Raw genomic sequence first — 10835 nt, 5'->3', positions numbered from 1 at the left:
AAAAGATGTACACTGAAAATGTATTAGTTTTAACACATTTATAAAACTAATAAATACCAAGTAAACTAGTTACTAAACCCATCATTACTAATATGTAAATCCCTGTTATCAAAATTGCGAGTTCCATAACCATACAATAGACTAATTAGGGCAATAAATAGTCCATCACCCTATATGACTTTCGCCACCCTTGAACCTTTCGGTTCGGCTGTAGCTAGCATCTAGGTGCGGGGTAGTCAGCCCCGTATAGATCTTGTCACACCCCAAAACCAAGAATGGCGGAAACGTTCTAGGGCGGAGGACGTCATGAAAAGTATCACAACACAGTAAATGTAAATAAGCAAACAACATCATCCATTGCATTAAATATAAAATTTTAATACAAGCGTGTTCCGTACAGTTTTAGACACCAAAAATATAATGTAAATCAAAATAGTATGATGAGTCTTGAATGCGCTCCATCTTCTCAAAAGCTAGCATCGGTACCTGTCTACTGATGTCCTGAGAATACAAGTTATTTTGAAAGAGTTTATCAGCATTAAGCTGGTGAATTCATAAGTATTTTAGTGTCGAGGTTTATTATCAAAACGTTTGAACCTGTCGCAAGTATGAGTTGTAAATGTATGTAAGTGTTTGTAAAAGTTTGAATCTCTCAGAAAAACATATATTTTCTGTTAAAGTAGCCCTCTACCAAGGCTTAACTGTTTTGTATGCTCGTTTGATGTAAAAGTGTGTAATTTCCCAAGTGTAACTATCATTTAACAAAATATAGTTTGTACATTAAAGTTTAAGTGAGGTTAACACCAAAATGTAATGGGTAAATTATTGTAGTACGGTAGTTTTGTTTTATAGGAACTACTGCTGTACTAACTACCTTAAACCGGGTTTATATTAAGGTATCATGTGATAAATTGCACCATACTATCGACTGGTAACAACGACAACGTATAGTCGAAAAATAAGGTATGACGTTTGGCACCCGCAGACCTGTCGGTCCCGCTGTAGCTAGCAACGAGGTGTAGGATAGTCAATCCAGTATAGATCTATATGCAAACTCACGCTCTCCCTCCAAGAGACTCTGGCTACAACTCGGGTCATGACAATTAAGACATGCTCCCATACAGTGGATCACAACTGTTAACGTATTCGTGTATATGCAATATAATGTTACTTGTTCTAGTATCGTTGTATATGTTCTCTTAGTAATAAGTATTGACTCGTGAATGAACTGACTCGTTGATCTAGAAATCGTAGTAGTATGATCCTGTGTTACCCCGATGGTAACTTACTAATGATGTGCTGATAAGTATGAATATGGAAGTACTTTTATGTCTATACATGTATATATGATATATAACTAATATTGTAACGACCCTCGGATGGTCACCCGAAATCCCACCAGACCACATCTCAGTGCGCGAAAAGGAAATAGGGCGGATGGCCTTCCTAAGCCCTTTAGACATTACTTATATATCTATACATATATGGGCATGCAATTTATAAGTAGTAAAACAAAGTTTAGATAAAAGCATTTGATAAGTAAAAGAGTTTGTGAAACATTTTGAAGTAAAACAGTTTGAACAGTGATAAAATCATTGGTTTCCTAGTTATTAATCACATGTGATCGAAGCAATAACTATAAGTGTTTAACTTGTATTCCCCCCCATTAAGTATTTAAAACATTTAAAAGCATTTCAAAGGTTGAATAAAGGGGTATGAACTCACTTGGAAGCTTGAAGATAGCGAGATCAAAAACCGGGCAGAGTTTCGTCTCGGGAAACGGATTTTTCTCGGGATTCTCGGGAATCTCGGGAGTAAAATCAACTCTCGGGACTTGAGCAAAAAGACCAGAGCTTCAGGTTTGAACGGGCACGGAAATCGAGGCAAGATCGTGAGAGAAAGAGAGAAAATGAACAAATTTTTCGGAAAGGCTCACATCCCTTTTATAGGGGTGTTGAATCGCCTCCGTACGCGGGGCGTACGGGCGTACGCAGCGCGTACCCGTACGTCATCGCTTACGTATTTCGGATGGGGCGGGTCGGATGGGACGGCGGGTCGGGTAGCTTCGCATAGGGCGACGTGGAAGATTCGAGGTCGTGGCCTCGAGTACGCAGGGCGTACGAGGGTACGCGGCGCGTACCTCGGCCTTAGGCTGACTCCTCTTCGGATAATACCGAATTTTTAATAAAAATTATATATAAATTATTTATCAAACTTCAAAAATTCATATCTCCTTCATACGAACTCCGTTTTCGACGTTCTTTATATCCCCGCGAAGGTGAGACTACGATCTACAACTTTTGTTTAGATTACGTTGGCAAATTCCGAAATTATTTTTATTATTTATTTATTAAAATGACGTGATTAAGGAATTTCTTTAAAAATTCATAACTTCTTTATCTGACGTTGGTTTTTGCCAGACTTTTTACCGTTGAAATACCATTTTCGAGACCTTCGATTCTCGTTTAGGTCATTTCGGCCAAATGTCGCTCGATCTCCGTTTCGAGTTTTTAGCTGTCGGTTGCTAAGCTGAACTTGGAAAAATCATAACTTCAATATACGAAGTCGGATTTGGGTGTTCTTTTTACGTACGATCATGGTTTAATGATATTTAAACATAGAAGAATTTAAATAGAAACTTTTTGGACATTTTATTATCAAAGTTAATTTTATTAACTCAAAAATGTTTACAATACTTGACCTATTAGGCCATTACAAAGAGTTGAAATATCGGGTTGTCACAGATCTGTACACTCAAGTCACACTGCCTATCTAAGAGATTCTGGTTATAGAGGTGGTCCTCCACTCGCGTATCTCTGTGGAGTGTTCACCGAGTACGTGTCTCCAATTATAGGATTAACAAATTTACTAGTAATAATACTGAAAGATCAAATGACTATCCTCCACTCGCGTATCTCTGTGGAGTGTTACCTAGGACAAAACCATGTTCAAATGTTATGCTTTTAACTGTTATAATGTGGAAAAACATTTGTGAAAATATAAATACAACAATTTATAATGTAATTCACAAATAACATGATAATGTGTCCTGTAAGTTCAAACGGTTGTTTATTACGACTGTCAGTGTTAAAAGCATATATAATATGAAACACAATGTATATAAAACATTTTTGAGTACAAGAATCACTTGTACTTTGCTTGTATTCCCCCCCTCCTGAAAACAGTGAAAACATTGAAAATGGGTAGGGGTATGAACTCACCAGAAGAGAAAACGTGTCGGTTTGGATGCTACGTGTCGGTTCAGGGCTTGATAACGCGCGAGGTTCCTATGTAATATGAAATGATACACAATTGTATCTAATTAGACTTTGAACCACTAATTAGATATGAATCTACCCTTTGAGACGTGAAAACACTTCAATACAAGTGTTCGGAGTGACCTGGGTGACATCTATGGATGTGTAGGACCTAGATATGGAGTTTACTCTTCAAAAGTAAACTCTTAAGGAGTTTACAGCCCATTGACCATATCCCCATGATTTTATGGCTGTAAACTCATGGGTGGTGGGTTCTTGGATGCCAAATGGTCATACAATGCACACGAGAAGGTTCTAGGGTTGATTCCATGGCTTAGGAAGTGATCTGGACATGAAATGGCCTTGGAATTGGAGTTTACGGTCTATGAAGGTGTTCTTGGGGAGTTTACTACCTTAAAAACATGATTTTACAACTGTAAACTCATGTTTGTTCATGATTCTTGGGTGATGGTGTTTGTAGGTTAATCACATGTGATTCTAGTCCAACATACAAGCCATTCAAGGTGATAAGGGCACTTAAACACCCATTTGAAGAGTTTATGGTATAGGAAGATGAGTTTACGCTCTAAGAAAGTTCTTGGACCATAAAACTCTAGTTTGTCCCATTTATGAATGTTTTGGTGCATTTCTAGAAGGATTATAAGGTTATAAGCACTCATGGAAGTTCATTAAAGGTGTTTAGGGGCAAGCTAACACCCTAAAAGGTGTTTAAGGTCTAAGATTGAGGGTTTATGGTCCAAGCATGTTCTTGGACCATAATCTCATGTTTGGTCCCTTCTTGTATGATTTGGTGCTTCAAATGATGAAGTAGAAGGTCCCAGACACGTTTGGAAGCTTGTGGTGGTGTTTAAGGGCATTTTTAACACCTTAAGAGGTGTTTATGGTTCATGCATGGGGTTTATGGTCCAAGAAGGTTCTTGGGCCGTAAACTCGTGTTCATACATCAAATGTCATGATTTTGGGGTCCTTAGTCCATGCATGCAAGTTTCTAAGTCGAATCTAAGCCCCATAAGTGTTTTGGAGGGGTTTTGAGGCTTCAAAACCCTCATATGAGGTGTTGATAGCCTAAGGAGGTTCCACGACCGTAAACACTTGTTTAGGGTCCCATTCCTCATTTAAATTACGAATTTGAAGGTCTAGGATGCTAATTCATGAGTTAGGGAGGTTACCTTAGTGATTTGGAGCTTGTTTTGGATGATTTTGGCTAAGTTTCGGATTTTAGAGAGAGAGTAATGAGAGAAAGTTTTTAGAGAGAGAGAGTAAAAGCCTCAAAATGATGTCACTCAATCCCTTATATAGGGGTTGAGTTTGTGGCCCGGAGGAATTCTACCCGATACTACCGTTAGACGGTGCTTTTGGTCGAACCCGATAAATTTGTCGTAATCACGTAATAATTTTCCACACAAATATGGAAAATATTTTTATGATTATAACAAATCCCGACATTTACGAAATCAAAATAAAAGTCGCGATAAAATTAATTTAATGCAAAGGTTAACGGAACAAATTTAATACGACGATTTTATTTGACGGGAACGGTTTTAGTGACGGAATAAATTACAGGTTGTCACATTATCCCCCCGTTAGAGGGAATTTCGTCCCGAAATTCAGAATTAAGATACAAAACATGGATTTGGAAAGAGATGCGGATACTTCTGTTTCATCGAGTCTTCACGCTCCCAAGTGAATTCCGGTCCCCGCTTGGCATTCCAGCGAACCTTCACTATCGGGATGCGACTTTGCTTCGTACGTTTGATCTCTCGATCCATGATTTCGATGGGTTCTTCCACAAAGTTTAAGTTCTTGTTGATCTCGATCTCGTCAAGGGGAATCACGAGGGTTTCATCAGATAGACACTTTTTAAGGTTCGAGACGTGGAAGACGGGATGAATGTTGCTAAGCTCGTGAGGTAATCGAAGTTTATAGGCTACCGGAACGATCCTAGCGAGAATCTCGAATGGTCCAATGTACCTCGGGTTAAGTTTCCGACTCTTTCCAAAGCGTACCATGCCTTTCCAGGGCGAGACCTTTAACAGGACACGGTCTCCAACCTGGAACTCCAAAGGTTTTTGTCGGTTATCAGCGTAACTCTTCTATTTATCACGTGAAGCTTTCAATTGTTCTCGGATTTGGATGATCTTTTCGGTGGTTTCACGGATAATTTCAGGACCAGTGAGAGCACTGTCGGGGAATCAACTCTTGGCTAGCTGCGTGCCCCCTACCTCGGCCCAGCACAGAGGGGATCTGCACTTGCGACCGTAGAGGGCTTCAAACGGAGCAGCCTTGATACTGGTGTGGTAACTGTTGTTGTACGAGAACTCGATCAAAGGCAAATGTGTGTCCCATAACTGTCCAAAATCAATGACACATTCCCTAAGCATGTCTTCCAGGGTTTGGATATTTCTCTCCCTCTATCCATCGGTCTGAGGGTGATAAGCCGTGCTCATGTCGAGTTTAGTTCCAAGAGCCTTCTGAAGAGACTGCTAAAATCTGGAGGTAAACCTTGTATCTCGATCAGAGATAATGGATGCAGGTACACCGTGCAGTCGAACTACCTCCTGGATGTAGATCCACACGATTCTTTCCATCTTGAATGATTCTTTGATTGGGATGAAGTGAGCGGACTTAGTCAAACGATCGACAATTACCCAAATGGTATCGTACCCACTCGGACATTTGGGTAACCTGGTGATGAAATCCATGGTAATCATCTCCCATTTCCACTCGGGTATCTCGGGCTGCTGGAGCAGACCCGAGGGTTTCTGGTACTCGACTTTCACCTTGGCGCAAGTCAGACACTTGCCCACAAACGTAGCGATCTCGACTATCATGTTTGGCCACCAGTACTGTTTCTTGAGATCTAGATACATCTTGTTCGAACCTGGGTGAACCGAGTATTTGGTCTTGTGTGCTTCCTCCATGACAATCTCCCTGAATCCTCCGAACTTTGGGGTCCAAATTCGGTCCATGAAACCGTAGACTCCGTCACCTCTGATCTCAAGTTTCTTATCCATTCCCCTCAAGGCTTCGTTTGATTTGTTCTCGGGTTTGAGGGCTTCTATCTGGGCATCTTGGATTTGCATGGATAAATGGGAATGGATAGTCATCATCAGTGTCCTCACTTTACGTCTTGAACTTTCCTTTCGGGATGGTAGTGAATTTCACAATCATAATCGCTGAGTAACTCTACCCATCGCCGTTGCCTCATGTTTAGGTCTTTCTGATTGAGGATGTACTGCAGGCTTTTATGGTCGGTGGAGATCGTACACTTGGTTCCGTAGAGATAATGTCTCCAAATCTTCAGTGCAAAGACTATGGCTCCTAACTCCAAGTCGTGTGTGGTATAGTTGACCTCGTGTGCCTTCAGTTTCCTTGAGGCATAAGCAATTACTTTTCTTCTTTGCGTAAGCACATAGCCTAAACCCTGATTAGATGCATCACAATAGACAACAAAGTCTTCTGTCCCTTCGCGTAGGGACAGAATTGGAGCGCTGCACAAGGCTTGCTTTAATGCCTGGAATGCTGATTCTTGCTTTTCACTCCAACAAAAGGGTACACCATTCTGTGTTAGAGTGGTTAGGGGTTTGGCGATTTTGGAAAAATTCTGGATGAATCTCCGATAATAGTCGAAGAGACCCAAGAACTGCCGGATTTTTGTGGGTGTCTTCGGTGCCGACCAATTCTCTATCGCTTTAATCTTGGAAGGATCCACATGAATAGCCTCCTCGCTTACCACGCGACCGAGGAAAGTCACCTTCCGAATCCAAAATGCACACTTGGAAAATTTTCGTACAGCTTCTTGGATCTAAGGGTTTCCAACACTAATCTCAAGTGTTGTTTGTGATCTTCTTCGCTTCTGGAGTAGACAAGGATGTCATCAATGAACACGACGACGAATTTGTCTAAGAAAGGACGATGTGACAACTGTCAATTTAGGTCATTCTCGGACTCATGCATCTTTATAAAACCCATTCATGCACAACATGCCATGGCCTAGTAGTATAAATTAGGTCAAAATCATGCATAAACTAGGATCCAACTAAGACCTTGGACTAATATAATTGACACTTACGATTCTTGTAAGTTGCTTAACTACAATAGAAATGCCAATGCTATAATTAGAATGAAACTTCAAGCTTCGTATAATTGAAAAAGGGTATAAAACCCTAAAAATAAATTAAAATATTCTAATTATACTTCATTATGATGATGAATATCAAACAATATTCCAAAAACCCTAAAGAGCCAAAAATCCAAATTTATAAATCATAAAGCTTAAAAACTTTATAAAATTCGGCTATAAACATCCTAATATCAAATTTTTGTTAATCAAATTATGGATTATACCAATGAAATAGAAATATAAATTATCATACATTTATCATAATTTATTATTTAAAAACAAGATTTTTAAATAAATCAAAAATTGCTTAAAGAATGATTTTTATAAAAATTAAGAAGGGATTTTTATACAATTTGAATTGAGGAGAGAGGAGGCTTTAATGCCTCAAAAATCTGGCCATCTCCCCTCTCCCCATACTCTCTCTTCCCAAAACTCAATCATTAAGCTCATTCCCTCACACTTCCTCTTCTCTTTTCACTCTCTCACACTCCACCCTCCTAACACACACAAACTCTCTTCCTCTCTCTTTCTAACTCACGAAATTCTCCCAATTCCTCTGCCAAATTTCGAGATTTAGAAAACCTTGAAGTGTTCTTACTTCCCTCAAGATCATAACCAAGGTAAAAAACATCATCTTCTTCCATAGTTTCTTGATTCTACTTCCTTTTCTTCTTAGTTTTCGCTTCTTTTCGGATTATATGCCTTTCCATGGCTAGAAATCTTTATTTTTCCCTTGTGGTTTGTAGATTCTCACCATAACACAATGCATGTGTTTGAAATGGTGAAAATCTGGGATCAAACACATGCAAGGAGTGAAAATGATGCACATATGTTCATGTGACATCAAAAACAAGTATGATCAAAGGCATGCATGATGTTCTTGGCAAAATGTCCTAAGGAAGCACTCAAGGCAAACATGCAATCTGCCAGATTACTTTATTCAGCTTTGAACGACCACATCTCGGTCATTTCGTAACCAAATAATGATATTCTTTTTGTATTGGATAATTCCATGAGTTAACTTTCAAACCCAACTGGTCTCACTGTAAAATATTAAATATCCGATTTTTTGAAATTTTTACAAAATGGTTGCGCAAACAGCTCTTTTTCTATGATCACCATTGTTTTCTTGCATGATCAATGGCCTTAAACCCAACCATAAATCTGGGAAAAATACTTTAGAAACTTAACATATCCAGTGAATGATGGTTGAAATTTCGTGGCTTAAAACCCCACTGAATGGGCTACATAAATTCATGAACTTCAGCCACATTTATATCTCATGCACCATTGCATGCAACATTTCTAAATTTGTTTGGGTTCAATACCCCTATTTCCCTTCTGATTAAATTTTGAACATTTTTCCTTTTGAAAGCCCTCACATGCATGAGATAATCTGTAAAATACCAAAAACTTTTATTATTTCTTTGATTTATTAAAATTATTGCTAGAAACCAAGAGCATAAATCACATAAAATACTTTCAGAGGTCAATAAATCCGGAATAAATTCATGGACGACCCCTATGATGGGTAATGACCCCTCACTAAATTTCATTAATTTTTGTTGCTGATTGGTATGATTTCCGATTATCTTTTTGTTAGGATATAATAAATCATAAAACCACTTTAGAGAGTGTGAAAATTTTATCTAACAATTTTCTCATACCTCACCTGTATTGGATGACTCAGAAAAATAACTTTAACAATTTTCATCATGCCTTGCTATTTTTCCCAATTTTTGGTAATTATAATGGTTTAAAAATAGGAAAAATAGTTCTGGTTATCCAAATCTCATGAAATTTACCAGAACATCATGTTGTACAGTAGAAGGTTACATAAAAATTTTGAGGATTTTTCTCCACTTTAAACTATTTTTCTCTTAATTTCTAAAGTTAATTACACTTAAATTCACATAAATACCCAAAACCGGATAATACAATATGAAAACCACTTTTGGCATTTTTCTCAGGTTATTTATACTGTAAATGATGTTACATAAATTCTTGGTAATTTATTTTAACTGTTTAATATTATTTCTTCAATTAATGATTATTTAAAGGAATAAAACAAGGAAAAATAGAAATAACCACTGAAAAATATCTTTTATATTTTTTCCAGCCTAGTTATGTATAGTAATAGTTAAATAAAAAGTTTGGATAATTTTGGAAACTGTTTTCTATTTATTTCAATTTTGATTGGAATAAATGCTCAAAAATCATAAAATATAATAAACAGCTTGGAAATCCATTTTTATATTTTTCCCAGCTTAGTATTATGTAATAACAGTTAAATAAAAAGTTTGAGAGTTTTTATCCTTTGAATGCTATTTTTCGTGAATTTATGTTGTTATAAAGACCTAAAAATTTGGAAAAATTATATTCCAAAGTTGTAATTAATCGCACGACTTGTAGAATTTCATTATTTCAGAAAAAGTGTAACCAATTAATATAAAGTTCAATACTAAAACATAAATTGGCATTTCACTATATATAGAGTTTAGTATATTAGCACTAGATTTCGACATGTAAACTCACTAGTGTGTGTTTGATGTCGTAGGATCCCGGTAGTAAGACATTGGTGCATTCCGAGACACTACTTGTATCTACTCGAAACATTGTGAGTATTCACGCACTCCCCTATTTTCAATATTTTTATGTTTTGGGGTGGAAAAGCATGTCCAGAAAAACTACTATTTGCATGTTGTATTTAAATTGATTATTATCAAACATGATTGCTATTGTATTGCTATGTTTCTTTATGTATGTCTATGCAACACGGAACATGAGAACTTATCGTACTAAGGCCCTTCCCTTATCTCTAACCATTAACTCTTTGAGCCAATGGTCATTATGGATAGCGCTATTAGGAATTGACAACTCCTCACTCGCCCGAATTGCTGGAGTGCATGATACCATATTCATCTATGGAACGATAAGCATAGATCTCGATAGGGCTTCAGTCATAGGTTTGGTTGAGACTCATTGTTTGCTCATACACATACCAAAACTCGTTCTCGTTATTGCAATAAACTTGTACTCATTAATAGCAATCAACTTTGTTTATCATTAAAGCAATGTACTTGTATTTACGAAAAGCCTTATTTCAAGCTCGTTTTTATAAACTTGTGAACTCACCAACTATTTTCATAGTTGACGCTCGTTTTACATGCTTTTTCAGGAAATAATTAGTAAGTGGATGTAAAGATTCATCATCATAGAGCATGTTGCATCGTGTTGAAGCTATTATGAAGTTATATTTTGAACAATGTTATTTTGGAAAAACTTGTACTTTGTTTCTTTTTAAGCTATGGGTTGTAAACTTTTAAATACTGCTATGGTGATGTATCTTTATCTTTTGCAATGAAACTATTATCGCTGTCATATCTTGTGTTTCCGCTTTAGCGGGGTGTGGCAGAAGTGGTATCAGAGCTAAA

This window comes from Lactuca saligna, chromosome 1 (genome assembly GCF_052625555.1).
Source record: "Lactuca saligna cultivar CGN05327 chromosome 1, ASM5262555v1, whole genome shotgun sequence".
NCBI lineage: Eukaryota > Viridiplantae > Streptophyta > Magnoliopsida > Asterales > Asteraceae > Lactuca > Lactuca saligna.
The sequence above is the reverse complement of the archived record's forward strand: the minus strand, read 5'-3'. Positions refer to the sequence as shown.